The sequence below is a fragment of the Gorilla gorilla genome, chromosome 14 (assembly GCF_029281585.2).
Source record: "Gorilla gorilla gorilla isolate KB3781 chromosome 14, NHGRI_mGorGor1-v2.1_pri, whole genome shotgun sequence".
NCBI lineage: Eukaryota > Metazoa > Chordata > Mammalia > Primates > Hominidae > Gorilla > Gorilla gorilla.
This window is the reverse complement of record NC_073238.2, coordinates 32786734-32802490: the sequence shown is the minus strand read 5'-3', so window position 1 is coordinate 32802490 and position 15757 is coordinate 32786734. Positions and strand designations below refer to the sequence as shown.

Here is a 15757-nt window from a genome sequence, read left to right as displayed (position 1 = left end):
GATAGATCTTGTGTTCTCTCTTCCAAGAGGATCATTAGCGTTAAAGACCAGTGAAAAACAGATATCGAGTTTATCTGAATTTTGGCTAGAATTTTGATCAGTTTGAATGAAATTCTTATGGAGGAGATGAAACACTGTAGCCAGGGTTGATTTATAGTTTGGTGGATTTAATTTGTTAGATGAATGAATAGAAACTTGGAGAGAGGTATGTAGAGGTATGTTCCAGGAATCTGTTGTTGTCCCCAACCTCTACCCTTTATTAAAAAATTAATAGTTTTGGTGGAAGACTTCATCCTCAGATTTATGGTTTATGTGAATTTGGGAGTTAAGCTAGTATCTTTTAGGTAGTGAATTCTTAAAATCCTCTGGGTGAATTTCTAATCTTGAGGTTAGAGTGAAAAAAGACAAATCAAATATTGTTCCATGTATGATCATATTCTTCTGTATATGTTTATCCCCTTTGGAGAAGATAGAAACCAAATAATTTTTAATTATATTTTGGCCTCAAAGTGATCATGTATTAAAAGTTAACTTTGTACCAGTGAGCATGACTTAGCCAGAAGAGTGTTCTTACTTATTAAATTTTAAAAAGAAATGGTCAAATGAATTATTCCCTGAATTCTTTGCCTGGGTTTCAGAGGAAATAAGTCAATGAGTTGTACCTCCCTCCATGCCTCACTACCACCTCCCCTGCTCCCTGCTTCTGAGGTGATAGCCTTGGGGAAAGGATCAGTGGGAGGCTGGCTGTGATCTGATGAACAGAAGTCTGGAGACTCAATGGGTTTGTCCATTTTGCATTGCTATAAAGGAATACCTGAGGATGGGTAATTTATAAAGAAAAAAAGTTTATTTGGCTCACAGTTCTGCAGACTGTACAAGAAACAAGATGCTGGCATTGGCTTCTGGTGAGGTCTCGGGAAGCTTGTAATTATGGCAGAGGTGAAGGGGAGCCGGCATATTACATGGTAAGAAAGGGAGCATAGGAGAGTGGGGAGGTCCTAGATTATTTTTAACAGTCATGTCTGGTGGCAACTCATTACCAAGCCATTCATGAGGGATCCATCCCCATGACCCAAACACCTCCCACAAGGGCCCACCTCCAACATTGGGGATCATATTTCAACACAATATTTGAAGGAGACAGACATCCAAACTATATCACTCAGCATAAAAATCTGAGGCCTGGGCACTAACAGGGAGTGCTATGGTTAGTGCTATCAGGAGATTCCCAAAGGTTCATCTCTACTCTCCTGCACACCACAGAATGAGAAACAAGGGGACCTGCCAGGCTGAACCATGGTTTAGACAGAGTAATTAAAGTCATGCCACCACAAGCCAATGCCATTCCAAGCAGAAGGATCCTGGATTGTGAGCATCTTCTATTCTTGTGCCAGGGCTGGGGGGACATGGGATAGGTCCATGCTTCTAAAGTGGGCTTCTTTTCCTTTATAAATACCCAGTGCTAAAGAGTGCCTCATTCAGTTGAGTCAGGCAATGGGCTGCCCTCTGAGTCAGATGGGACCTATAGCTGGAAACATTAAAACAGAAGGTACATGGCCACATGCCAGTGATATTGTAGAGAGAGGTCCTAAGCAGGGCAGGGGACTGGAAGGCTTTAGGAGGGGGGCTTTGAATATCCCTTTGGGTACCAAAAATGTCCAAACTCCTGACTTTCCATTTATAGCCTCCACTGACTGCCTAAGAGATTGGACTTCAGTGTCTGAAATATCTGAGTTTTAGTCCCAGCTCTGCCATGTGATTTTGAAACATTTTGAAAGTTAGTTCGCCTTTTTGTGCCTCAGTTTCTTCATTTGTAAAATGTGGATATAATACTGGCATGTCAACTGTTGACTCCACAAAACACAACTAAAAATCCTGTTAATCAAGCACAGTTAAGTTTATTAGACTTACTTCAATAAAAGAGAGATCACCACTTGCCAAAGTCTTTATAGTATCTCAGATGAGGGGAGTTGATGGTATTTATATAATCCTTCTTAAACTCTTCCAAAAAAGAACAGGATCTTCTTTCAAATTCTTTTTATGAGGCAAGCATCACCCTGATACCAAAGCCAAAAAGACCACACGAAAAGAAAACTACAAGCCAATATACCTGAAGAACATGGATACAAAAATCCTCAATAAAATATTAGCAAACCAAATTGAATAGCACATTAAAGGGATCATATACCATGATGGAGTAAAACATATCCCTGGGATGCAAAGATTATTCAACATATGCAAATAAATCAATTTGATACACCATATTAACAAAATATAGGATAAAAATCACATGATCATCTCAATAGATGTGGAAAAAGCATTTGACAAAATGTAACACCCTTTATTGATAAAAACTCTCAACAAATTAGGATAAAAGGAAGTTAACACAATAAAGGCCATATATGTAAAGTCCACAGCTAACATCATATAAAATTCTGAAAGGGTGAAAGTGGTTCCTCTAAGATCTAAAATAAGGCAAAGATGCACACTCTCACCACTTCTCTTCAACATAGTACTTGAAGTTCTTGCCAGGACAATTAGGCAAGAAAATAAATAAAAGGCATCCAAATTAGAAAGAAGGAAGTGAAATTATCTCTGTTTGCAGATGACATAATCTTATATGTAGAAAACCCTAAAGGGACCCCCAAAAGATTATTAAAACTAACACACAAATTCAATAAAGATTCAGGATACAAAATTGACATATAAAAATCAATTGCATTTGTGTATACAAACAACAAATTATCCAAAAAGGAAATTAGGCAAACAATCCCATTTATGATAGCACCAAAAAGAATAAAATATTTAGGAATAAACTTAACCAAGGAGGTGAGTGAAAGGCTAGTACATTGGAAACTATAAAACACTAATGAAAAAAAATAAAGTAGATGCAAATAAATGGAAAGATATCCTGTGTTCATAGACTGAAAGAACTAATATTGTTAAAATATCATACTATCAAAAGTGATCTACAAATTCAATGTAAGCCCTATCAAAATTCTAATGTCAGTCTTTACAAAAATAGAAAAAAATCCTAAAGTTCATATATATCCACAGAAGACCCAAATAGACAATGCAGTTTTGAGAAAGAAGAATAAATGTGGAAGCATCATGGTTCCTGATTTCACAATATATTACGAAGCTACAATAATCAAAACAGTGTGGTACTGCCATAAAAACAGATGTATAGAGGGTTGGAATAGAAAAGAAAGGCCATAAATAAACCCACACATATATTATGATCAAATGATCTTCAGCAAAGGCCAAGAATGTACAGTAAGGAAAAGATAGCCTCGCCAATAAATGTTGTTAGGAAAACTGGATATCTACATGCAAAAGAATAAAATTGGATCCTCACCTTATACCATACACAAAAATCAACTCAAAATGGATTAAAGACCTGATACAAAAACCTAAAACTATAAAACTAATAGCCGAATACAGGGGAAAAGCTTCTCGGCATTGGCCTCAGCAATGATTTCTTGGTTACAATAGCAACAGCACGGGCAACAAAAGCAAAAATAGACAAGTGCGACTACCTCAAACTAAAAACCCTCTGCACAAGAAAGGAACAATCAACAGAGTGAAAATCAGCCTACAGAATGAGAGAGGATATTTGTAACTCATATATCTGATACAGAGTTAATATCTAAAATATATAAAGAACTTCTATAACCACTAGTAAAAAAAAATCAATTAAAAAGTGGGCTTTCCAGATCTAAGAAAAAAATTTTGTTTAAATGGACAAAGGAACTGAATAGATATTTCTCAAAAAAGATGTACAAATGACCATCAGATATATGGAAAGGCTTTCAACATCACTAATCATCAGGAAAATACAAATAAAAATGACAATTAGATATCATCTCACACCTGTTAAAATGGTTATTATCAAAAAGACAACAGACAAATGTGGGAGAAGATGTGAAGAAAAGGAAACCCTTGTATGGATGATGTTGGTAGGAATGTAATTGGTACAGCCATTATGGAAAACAGTGTGGAGGTTCCTCAAAAAACTAAAAACAGAATTGCCATAAGATCCAGCAATCTCGCTTCTGGGTAGATGTCCAAAATAAACAAAATCAGCATATCAAACAGATATCTGCACCCCAATATTCATTGAAGCATTATTTACAATAGCCAAGATATGGAAACAACCTCGGTATCCATCAACGAATGGATGGACATTAAAAATCTGGTGTGTATATCTGTGTATATGTATATATACACTGAAATATTATTCAGCTATAAAAAGAAGGAAATTCTGCCATTTATGACGACATGGGTGAACCTAGAGGACTTAATTAAGTGAGCTTATTAGCCAGGCAGAGAAAGACAAATACCGCGTGATCTCACTTAGGTGTGGAATCTGAAAACCCTGAGTATTTTTGCATCCTTTTTATCCCGTAGGTGAATTCAGTGCTTTGAGCTGTCTTTAAATGCGACTGAATGGTGCCAGGCACTTATGCCCAGGTGATTTCTGGAAAAGGGCATGTGTACAGAAATAGCAAATAGGCGGTAGAACTTCATGCAGTACATGGTAGTGAGAGAATATAAAGAACTAGTAGTTAAGGTCAGAGATTCAGCCACAAAAAGCCATTTCAAACATGAATCATTAGATGTAATTTATGGCTGAAGGTCTAAGAGGAAAGACCAACTAGCAAATACATAAGATTTTCCTGTTTTTCTTAGGAGATGGGCATTGCTTGTTAGGTTACCACAGTTAGCAACATTTTCCCTCCTAGAATCTGTTAAGTTCTACATTATTTGTGAGTTTAACCTTGGAAATAGAGACCTAATTTTTTAAGTTGGAAACTGATTATATTAATATTTATTAGCGCTTCCATACATAATTTATTAAACTTTTAACAAAAACAGTCACATTGTTTTATAATAATGACCATCATTTTATAAATGCTGTGCTTTATTATACATTATTAATTCAGGTAATCTTCATAATAACCCTACAAGATAAGATTTTTTTATCCCCATTTTCCCTGGGAGGAAACTGAGGTTCAAAAGGGTTAAGTAACTTGCCCAGCCTCTCTTAGCTACCAAATGGTGGAACTGAACTTTGAACTTAGGTTGGCCTCACTCCAAAGTAATATTTTTAACCATAGGAGTAATTGAATATGCATGTATATTAAAAAAGATTTTCATCTAAAAGTAAGTTTTTTTTTTTTTTACTATGAAACTGATTTTGAGGGATCAAGGAGACATTGTAGATGAGGTAGTATATGAATACTATATAAAAATAAGTTTTTCTTATTATATAGGTTTATTATACATATATAACAAACTTACAGGTTTATTATACATATATAACAAACTTATAGGTTTATTATACATATATAACAAACGTATAGGTTTATTATACATATATAACAAACGTATAGGTTTATTATACATATATAACAAACGTATAGGTTTATTATACATATATAACAAACGTATAGGTTTATTATACATATATAACAAACGTATAGGTTTATTATACATGTATAACAAACGTATAGGTTTATTATACATGTATAACAAACGTATAGGTTTATTATACATGTATAACAAACGTATAGGTTTATTATACATGTATAACAAACGTATAGGTTTATTATACATGTATAACAAACGTATAGGTTTATTATACATGTATAACAAACGTATAGGTTTATTATACATGTATAACAAACGTATAGGTTTATTATACATGTATAACAAACGTATAGGTTTATTATACATGTATAACAAACGTATAGGTTTATTATACATGTATAACAAACGTATAGGTTTATTATACATGTATAACAAACGTATAGGTTTATTATACATGTATAACAAACGTATAGGTTTATTATACATGTATAACAAACGTATAGGTTTATTATACATGTATAACAAACGTATAGGTTTATTATACATGTATAATAAACGTATAGGTTTATTATACATGTATAAATGACTGATTATAAATAAAATACATCTTTAAATTTGCTCACAGGTACTTAACTATATCACTTGAATACACTCTGTTGCACTCACATTATGGTTACAAGAGATGTATATTTATTAACAAATGCAGGGGTAATGGTCTGGATAGTCAAGGAATTTAAAAGACTCAAAAATTTTTACTTTCTTTACTTACATAAACTAACAAGTACAAAAGTGAGCACAGGACTCTCAGACCCTTCAATGGGCTCTGGAGTTTACATGTGCTTTTTTATGGTTGTTTTCAGTTTCATTTTCCTACCAAGAAGACAATCATAGTCAATATGCTCATTTAATAGCAGATGAAAGTGGCCAAGGGTGACAAAAACTAACAATTGACTTTGCGTTTAAAGTTCAAACAGGATAATGTATATCCTTTCAAATGGTCCTCCTGTCCCCGGAATCATAAAATAGAGTATCTTTCCTCAGTCTCTTGTGGCTGCACTTCCTCACAAATTGACTGGGATTCTTATCAAATTAGCATCATTTCTGACCAATGATATTGTTGATGTTTCCTGCAGTTTTCTCTTTTTTCCTTTTTTAATGAGTGGGGAGGAAGCACCCGTTGCTGGCTCCCCGGACGCATCACTCACAACCCTGTCTTGCTTTCTGGCCTTCGGTGAATTGGTGGAATCACTGGAGTACAGTCCTCCCTGGCAGCGTGTTTGCACAGTCACCTCCTAAAATTATAGGCAGCACACAGCTGTCCATGATGCTGTGGAATACAACATTCTTTGTGATCCAGTCCTTGCTTTCCCCAGGTTGTTTGTTTCATAGGGATTTAGGAGAAGTTGGAGCTTAGAGATTATCTGGTTTCTTTTTTCATTTTATTGATTTGGAAACTGAGGCCCAGAAAGGCCCAGTGGTTCCCAAAGTGGGGTCCTTGGACCAGCACCACCAGTTTCCCCTGGGAAATTGTTAGAGATGCACATTTTCAGACCCCACCCTATGGAATCTGCAACTCTGGGGGTGCTGCCCAGAAATCTGTATTTTAACAAGTCATACTGAGACCCTTGGGTCATGCTATAGTTTGAAAAACACTGGGTTGAGGCATTTGTCCAAGGTTATGTATCAGGCTGGTGCAAAAGTATTGCAGTTTTTGCATTGTTGAAATTTGCCATTTGATATTGGAATACATTCTTAAATAAATGTGGTTATGCATATACACCATGGAATACTATGCAGCCATAAGAAAGAATGAGTTCAATGTCCTTTGCAGGGACATGGATGAAGCTGGAAACCATCATTCTCAGCAAACTAACATAGGAACAGAAAACCAAACACCACATATTCTCACTCATAAGTGGGAGTTGAACAATCAGAACACGCGGACACAGGGAGGGGAATATCACACAACGGGGCCTGTTGGGGGGTGGGGGGCAAGGGGAGGAAGAGCATTAGGACAAATACCTAATGCATGTGGGGCTTAAAACCTAGATGATAAGTTGACGGGTGCAGCAAACAACCATGGTCCATGTATACCAATGTAACAAACCTGCACGTTCTGCACATGTATGCTAGAACTTAAAATAAATAAATAAGGAAATAAATAAATAAATGTGGTTATGTTATACATAATTTTAACTTGCATTTCTTGCTTTATGTTTTTTTTGCTAATGACTTACTACTTGCTGTTTATTTTATATTTATTTTAGACTATGGAAATGATGTTAAACAAAAAGCAAATTCAAGTGATTTTCTTATTCAATTTCAAAATGGGTTGTAAAGCAGCAGAAACAACTCACAACATCAGTAATGCATTTGGCCCAGGAACTGCTAACAAACATACAGTGCAGTGGTGGTTCAAGAAGTTTTGCAAAGGAAACGAGAGCCTTGAAGATGAGAAGCATAGTGGCTGGCCATCGGAAGTTGACAAAGACCAATTGGGGGCAGTCATCGAAACTGATCCTCTTACAACTACATGAGAAGTTGCTGAAGAACTCAATGTCGACCATTCTACAGTAATTTGGCATTTGAAGCAAATTGGAAAGGTGAAAAAAAATCCATCTTATTCTACGCAACAACAGTGAACCATGTCTCTATCGAATCATGATGTGCGATGAAAAGTGGATTTTATATAACAACCGGCGACAACCACCTCAGTGGTTGGACCAAGACGAAGCTCCAAAGGCACTTCCCAAGCCAAACTTGCACCAAAAAAAAGTCATGGTCACTGTTTGGGGTTCTGTTGCCAGTCTGATTCACTACAGCTTTCTGAATCCCAGCGAAACCATTACATCTGAGAAAAATGCTCAGCAAATCGATGAGATGCAACACCCACAGCCAGCATTGGTCAACAGAGAGGGCCCAATTCTTCTCCACAACACCTGACTGCACGTCGCACAACCAACGCTTCAAAAGTTGAATGAATTAGGCTACAAAGTTTTGCTTCATCTGCCATATTCACCTGACCTCTCGCCAACTGACTTACTTCTCCAAGCATCTTGACAACTTTTTGAAGGGAAAACGTTTCCACAACCAGCAGGATGCAGAAAATGCTTTCTAAAACTTCATCGAATCCCAAAGCATAGATTTTTATGCCATAAGAATAAACAAACTTATTTCTCATTGGCAAAAACGTGTTGATTGTAATGGTTCCTATTTTGATTAATAAAGATATGTTTGAGCCTAGTTATAATGATTTAAAATTTATGGTCGGAAACCACAGTTACCTTTGTTGGCAGGACATAAACCCAGGCTTCTTGACACCCAATTTAGAGTGCTTTGTGCTCCATCACTTGGCTTCTGCCCCTTCCTCACCTTACACATCCAGTTTTTTTTTTTTTTTCTTGTTGGCATTCTTTTGGAAGCTGGCATTTATTCACTTGGTTTTAATGAGGTCCAGTCTAGCTGCTTTTTTTCTGCTGGTTAGCTTGCTGAGAGATTTAAGTTCAGGGGCTATACCTAATTATATTAATTTCATGTCTGGAGATTTTAACAATAATTTCTTCAAATTGAAGTTTTAATTTGACCACAAATCCTCACCCTGAGCAGAGGTACCATTAGTTCTCCCGGTTAGTAGATTTTTCTTTGCTTTTCAAGCAAAGTTCAGCAACTGAGCACATACATTTCCTTTCACCCTTCTGGGTAGACGAGAAAGGCTGATGCCCTTTCGTAAGCAATCTTCTTTTTTCTAGTGACAGTTTTCATCCTATTCTGATAAAATTACACATCAGGCTTAACCCTTTCCACTTCATTCTCAAAGCTCCAGCTTTGGTGTCCCTTATTGATACCGCATGTTGAAAGAGTGTGGCCCTTGGAAACTTCTGAGGCTCCTTCTTTGCCTCCGTGGATCCAGGCAAGACAGCCAGCCTTGTCTGACCCTCTTCGACTATTCTCCAGTGATGATGGACTACATGTGGCTGGGCTTCCAAGGGGCGTACACTTTCTTTTAGTCTTCCTTCTCTCCACCTGCGTTTTGTTTGGGCTTCCATTCTTGGGCTAGAAGCATGTTGTGGTCACAAGGCCCTGGCAGGAAACTGTGTGATTTATGGCTTCTTTCTTCAATAAAAGAAGTTTCAATGGGGGCTGAAAGGCACTTTTGAGCTTGACTAGCCCCCTGCTTGTTGTAACCTGGGTCAGGGAAATTCTGAGGACCTTGGGAATTTATGTTTTCTTTCCTTACCCTCGGTTCTTCCTCTTCTTCCCAGGGGAGCTCTTTCAATCTGGTGCTTCTCCAAGAGGTTTGACAAAGGCCACACCCAATCGGGAGAGCTCTTAGGAGGCTGGGGGTTCTAGGCTGAACTCTGCAAATAGGTATATTCTGGGCAGGTGCTGAACCAACACAGAAGGAGCCCAAAAGGCCTGGAGTTGACTTGGCTATGCAAGGGTCCCTCAGGATGAAATTTGTCCTGGGAACTAACTAAAATCCAATGAGCTGCAGTGAGAGAGAGATGAAGATTTCAGGAAATGTCTCCTAAGTACTTTGATCCGTGACATTTGTCTATTTGAGGTTAGAATTACTGAAAAATGTAAATATTGATATTTATTTTATGTCTCTGGCCTAGGGTTTAAATAAGAAAATTTTTGCATGATGGTTCTGCATACATATGAAGTTGTTGTGGAGCCCCTCTTGATATATAAAGAATGACAAAGATAATAATTACTGTTATGGAGTACATGCTATGGATTCCTTAGTAGGCAAATTACAGACATTGCCACGTATCCTTCAGTCTAACCTGCAAGGTAGATACTATTAGCTTCATTGTCCAGGTGAGGAAATGGAGACTGAGTTTAAGCACTTTGTTCAAAGTAAAACACTAAGTAAGAAAATTTAGTGAAATTTTCCTTTTTCTGTGGGAGGACTTGATGTAGTGAGTAAGCACAATGACTCTGAAGTCAAACTGCTGAGTTCAGATCCTAGCTCTGCATTTGGTGTTATGAGATGCAGCTATACTCAATTTCCCTGTACCTCAATTTCCCTATCTGTAAAGTAGGCATAATAATGACATCTACTTAATAAGGTTGATATAAAAATGTAAATAATTAATATACATTAAGTACTTAAAGTAGTGCCTGGGATAAAATAACTCATATGCATTTTGGCTATTAAGAAAATACAAGGCTGAAAAAAAGGCACTGTTTCACATCATTTGCCAAATAAACTAATTCTTTAGAGGAGCTTTTCTACACATCTAATACTCATTTCTGTCTCTTTTCAGGGGTTGGTAATAAAATACTTCAGTACCTAGTAAGAAAGTCCAAGAGGGGATATATAATTTTTACTTAGAACAAATAAATCATTTATCACTCCTTTCTCCCCCTCTCCTACCCTCTTAGAGTGCTCTCCGGGCACCCTGCACCTTTGTAACTCATGTGGCTGCAAATCACACAGCAGCCAGAACTGAATCCCATTTGCAGTACAAAGAGACTGCCAGGGAAGAAATGGGCTTAATTAGTGAGAGATGTTCAAGGTAAAGCCTTTACAAAAGAGCTAACTGTGCTGTGTTAAAGGGAAGAAATATGATGAAAGCCACTATTACAGAAGCCGGAATGATGCATATATTTCCTTAGCCTTTGCCTGCCATATCACATCCACTTAGATGTCTCAGCTCCAATTTCAGGGGCAGTTCAAAGCTGAGGTTTCTGTTAGGAAAGTACAGAACTATGCAAGAGCCTTGGAACTTATCCCATCAGATCTGTAACCACTCTGGCCAATTAACATGCCAGCTTGGGGAAGATGAAGGTGAAGACAACAGACACCCCTGTCTCAGAGATATATGTGAGAAACAGACATGGAAATGGCCAATCACAAATACAATGAGAGATTTCTAAGCCTAAGCCTAGGATGTTGACTGAAAGGTGAATTTGCATGGTGAGACAGGATAGCTCAACAGAGGCAGGGACACCTCAATACAGCTGGGACCTGACCAGGTTACTAGGGAAGGAGAACATGAGCAAAGAAATCCAAATTCTCAGCTCCAGTGTTGGCATTGTCATTTGCCAGTTTTGTGATGTTGGGTGAATCTCTATAGCTATGAGCTGTAGGTTTTTAAGGTTTTACATATTAGTCTTAATAACCTCCACATATACAGTAGTCCCATGCAAGGTCTTACAGGAGGGACAGATACTCTTCTTTAATAAACGGTTAAAGGCTCCAGAGAGACTGCTTGGAGATCAGACCAATATTTATGTGACTTAAATGGAATCTTTCCTTCAATGGAAATGCTCCAGATTTACATATCTTACCCAGTAGTGGGTGGGCATCTCAGAATTTCTAGCTATTCTAGAGATAATTTTCAAACTACAACTAGATAGTTATGAACTACTTCTTGGCTTTAATTAAGGCTTGCATCTTGTTTCTAGCATTGATTGGAACCTGAGAGTTTAGGGAAAACTCTGACCGACCATACACAATGTGTAGACTTCATTCTGAACATTCTAGGATTAGACTGATGCTATTAGGATGCTTAAGGGTGTGTGATATTGACACAATATGTAAACTGAGCAAACTTTATTCATTCAACAATTGACAGTACAGTTGGAGAGCCCTTTTGGATGTTGTGTCCATGCTCTCTGGAATGTGTGGTCTCCAAAGTCATCAAGGTGAGCTAAGAGTGAGCATGGAGAAAGTATACCCTGGACGAAAGTGGCACACCACTTCCACTCACATGCCATTGGTGAAAATTAATCACATGACCGTATCTAGATTCAAGGGGGCTGGGAAATGAGGCAAAGCAAATAGAACAGTGAGTGGCAACAGTCTGTACCATGCTTCCTACACTTCCTCTGTAGTGAAATGTATCACATCCTATTGCAAATGTGTACCTAACTAGTTGTCACATTGGTAGATTTTCAGCTTTGTTGTGGCAAGACCTGACTTGGTCACTGCCATCTCCTCAGCACCTAGTATACTGCCTGGAGTGTAGTCAGGACTCATTAATGACAGAATAGATATACGATCAAGGAAGGCTGTCCACTCTGCCTCAGACTGTAATAAGAGTGAGGATAAGCTTTAAATGTCAATGTCATAAAAGGTAAAGAAAGATTGTGGCAATGCTCTAGATTAAAGGCAGCTAAAGAGACTTGACAACTAACTGCAATATCTGTCCCCAGACTGGATCCTGTACTGGAAGGGAGAAAATGTTACAAATGACATAATTAGATCAGATGACAAAATTGGAATATGGATGTCAGGTTAGATTTTTTTAAAGTATTGCATCAAAATTAGCCTGTGAAGATAATAATTGTACTATAGCTATGTGAAAGACCTCTCTGGTCTTAGGAAACATACACTGAAGTATTTAGGGGCAAATGACCATAATTATATAGTTTACCTTTAAATACTCCTGCAAAGGGGTAAAATGTTAACAATAGGCAAACCTGGGCAAAGGATATGTGGGTATTCCCCGTACTATTTTTTAGTTTTGCAACTTTCTGTATGTTTGAAATTATTTCCAACTTAATTGTTAAAAAATAAAATGTAATTGTGTTAAGTTGCTAATATTTTGGGGTTTATTGTTGCTAGAGCATAGCCCATACTGTCCTGACTAATAGAAATAGAACTGGGAACACATTGCAGGGCGGACAAGCTTTATTCAGTGGGTCAGAGAAGAGTTTTTAGAAGATGGCTTGAAAAAAAAGCAGAAGCCAGTCAAGCGAAGAAGTGGGAGTATTGCAAGCAAAAGAACTGTATTTATGAGGGCCCAGTAGTAAGAGAGGGTACAGTGCATTAACAGAAAAGAAAGAATTCAGCATAGCTGGGACACAGAGGAGAGAAGAGGTGAGAGATGAAACTGGATATGTAGACAGGGCCAAGTCCTGATGGGCCCTGTAAGCCACATTAAGGTTTTGAACTTTAAACAATAGACAATGGAAAACCATGAAGGGTTTTAAGCAAGAGTGACATACGATTTAGATTTTTAGAAGATTACTCTGGCTACAGAGTGTATTAGAAGAGAGGAAGACTATTTTAGAAAAGGTCAATGGGACAGACGTGTGGGAGGTTTGACAGCTCGTTAGGAGATGATGTCTATTGGCCTGGGTGATTGATGGGTGAGAAATGGGAGGAGTGAATGATAACTCAGTTCTGGCTAGAGGAGTCAAAGAGATGGTGCTCCCATTCCTCAGACTAAGAAACCCAGAAAAAGGTCAGGGTTGCCAAGGGAAAATAATGGTTACAGCTTGGACATTTCAGCTGGGACATCCAATGAATAAATGTTCAGGAGGCAGTTGGATGAGTGGGAAGGGAGCTTATACAAGAGGTCAAGGCTACAGGTAGAGATGTGGAAGCTCTCAGCACTTTTACGGGAGGAGTGAGGTCACCAGGAAGAGCATAGAGTGGAGAAGGTCCAGGGCAGATGCTGCAGGTTCACTGGGAGTATAGATGGATGGGTAGATGATTTGATAATTACTCTGGGCTTCAGCAGTACCAGTGTGGATAGACTATACTACTCTTGTGACTCAGTTTCTCTCTCATTGGGGTAATAAAGCTCTGTTAATTGATACTTAGACAAAGGCTTAGATTTAGAAGTTTCAAAATAGCATGTGTTCACATTTAGAAAGGATTTCTGCATTAATTAATGATGAAAGTATTTTCTATAATTAGTAGGTGATCTGTTGACATCCCATTTTACAGATAAGGGTCAGAGGGTTCAAGAAGTTTTAAATGTTTTATTTCCTGTTTCTCAGGGATTTGGCTGACAAGCTATGAATCAGATGCCAAGATTTTGGCTTTTAGACTTAGTATGATTCCAAATTAATTATTTAGAGGTTGAGACTTGCTACACATGCCTTTTTATATACTTTTTTTTTTTTTTTGAGACGTAGTCTTGTTCTGTCTCCTAGGCTGGAGTGCAGTGGTGCAATCTCAGCTCACTGTAAACTCTGCCTCCCTGATTCAAGCAATTATCCTGCCTCAGCCTCCTGAGTAGCTGGGATTACAGACAGGCGCCACCACACCCAGTTAATTTTTGTATTTTTAGTAGAGATGGGGTTTCACTACATTGGTCAGACTGGTCTTGAACTCCTGACCTCATGATTCGCCCGCCTCAGCCTCCCAAAGTGCTGGGATTATAGGCGTGAGCCACCGCACCCGGCCGCCTTTTTATATTCTTTACTTTTTTTTTTTTTTTTTTTTGAGACAAGGTCTTGCCCTGCCGCCCAGGCTGGAGTGCAGTGGTATAATTATGGCTCACTGCAGCCTTGAACTCCTGGGCTCAAGCAATCCTCCCACCTCAGCCTCCTGAGTAGCTGGGACCACAGGTGTGAGCCACCACACCCAACTAATTGAAAAAAAAAAATTGTAGTCTCAATATGTTACCTAGGCTAGTCTTGAACTCTTGGGCTTAAGGGATTTTCTCACCTCAGCCTCCCAAAGTGCTTGAGATTACAGGCATGAGCCACCCCACTTGGCCTATTTTCTGGGTTTTGATCCTCAATTTATTCACTGGTTCAATCAGCCAGTGCTCTTCTTTTCATCTATGTGCTTTTTGGAAAGTTACATGGAAACACAAATTTTTAGTCAATTAGCTGATCATTGTCCTTCAACTCCTACTTATACTTCTAGGCTCAGTTCAGATATGTTCCTGGAAGCACTGGTCACTCTTCCTCTCTTGGCGGGGGAAGTGCCTATGGGCAAACTTTCAGCATTCTGCTGAGAAGGTCTGTTTCCTCTGGTTCTCTCCTGCTAATTTGCACCTTGAAGACTGGAACTGGCTGGGTCTGACTTGCTCGTCTTTGAATCTCCAGCACTATGAGCAGGACTCATAGAATATGTTCAACCCCATGGTTTGTTAGAGGATAGGATTAATGAGGCCTTGTGGGTATGATTTCTTTGTGGGCCTGTCATTGGCTATCTCAATGCTGCAGACATACCCCCTTACCCATGGTTGACTTCCTTTCATGCAATTGTCAGCTTTCAGAGTTGGCCATTGACCGCAAACCTCTCTTCTCTGTCAGTTTCTCCTTTCTCCACTCACTACCCTGTATGGTATTTGGCTTCTGGCACAGAGTGATTTGGCCTTGCCAGCAATTTATTGGGTCTTATCTTACAGGACACAGTTGGCTAGTCATCTTTCACAAAACTAGCACACAGCAGGCACCTAATTAATGATGATGATGGTAATAACATACTGACAATTGAGCTGGACACCTTCTGTTAGTATGGTATCCCGTAGGGACTGCTGTTTTCCTTTGTTTGGATCAATGTCTTTGTACTAATACTTCTTGAAAGATGAAACGTGTGTTGTGGAGATGAATATGCAGGCAGGACCTGATGGGCTGATATTGCTAAGGTGGCTGGAAATTAATTCTTCAGGAGAAGGTGGGAGGC

General features: G+C 38.4%; 1 pseudogene; it reads left to right on the top strand.

The window, feature by feature from the left end:
- The first annotated feature begins 7594 nt into the window (after window positions 1-7594).
- LOC129526439 (histone-lysine N-methyltransferase SETMAR-like) lies at window positions 7595-8596 on the top strand (annotated as a pseudogene).
- Window positions 8597-15757: the final 7161 nt, after the last annotated feature.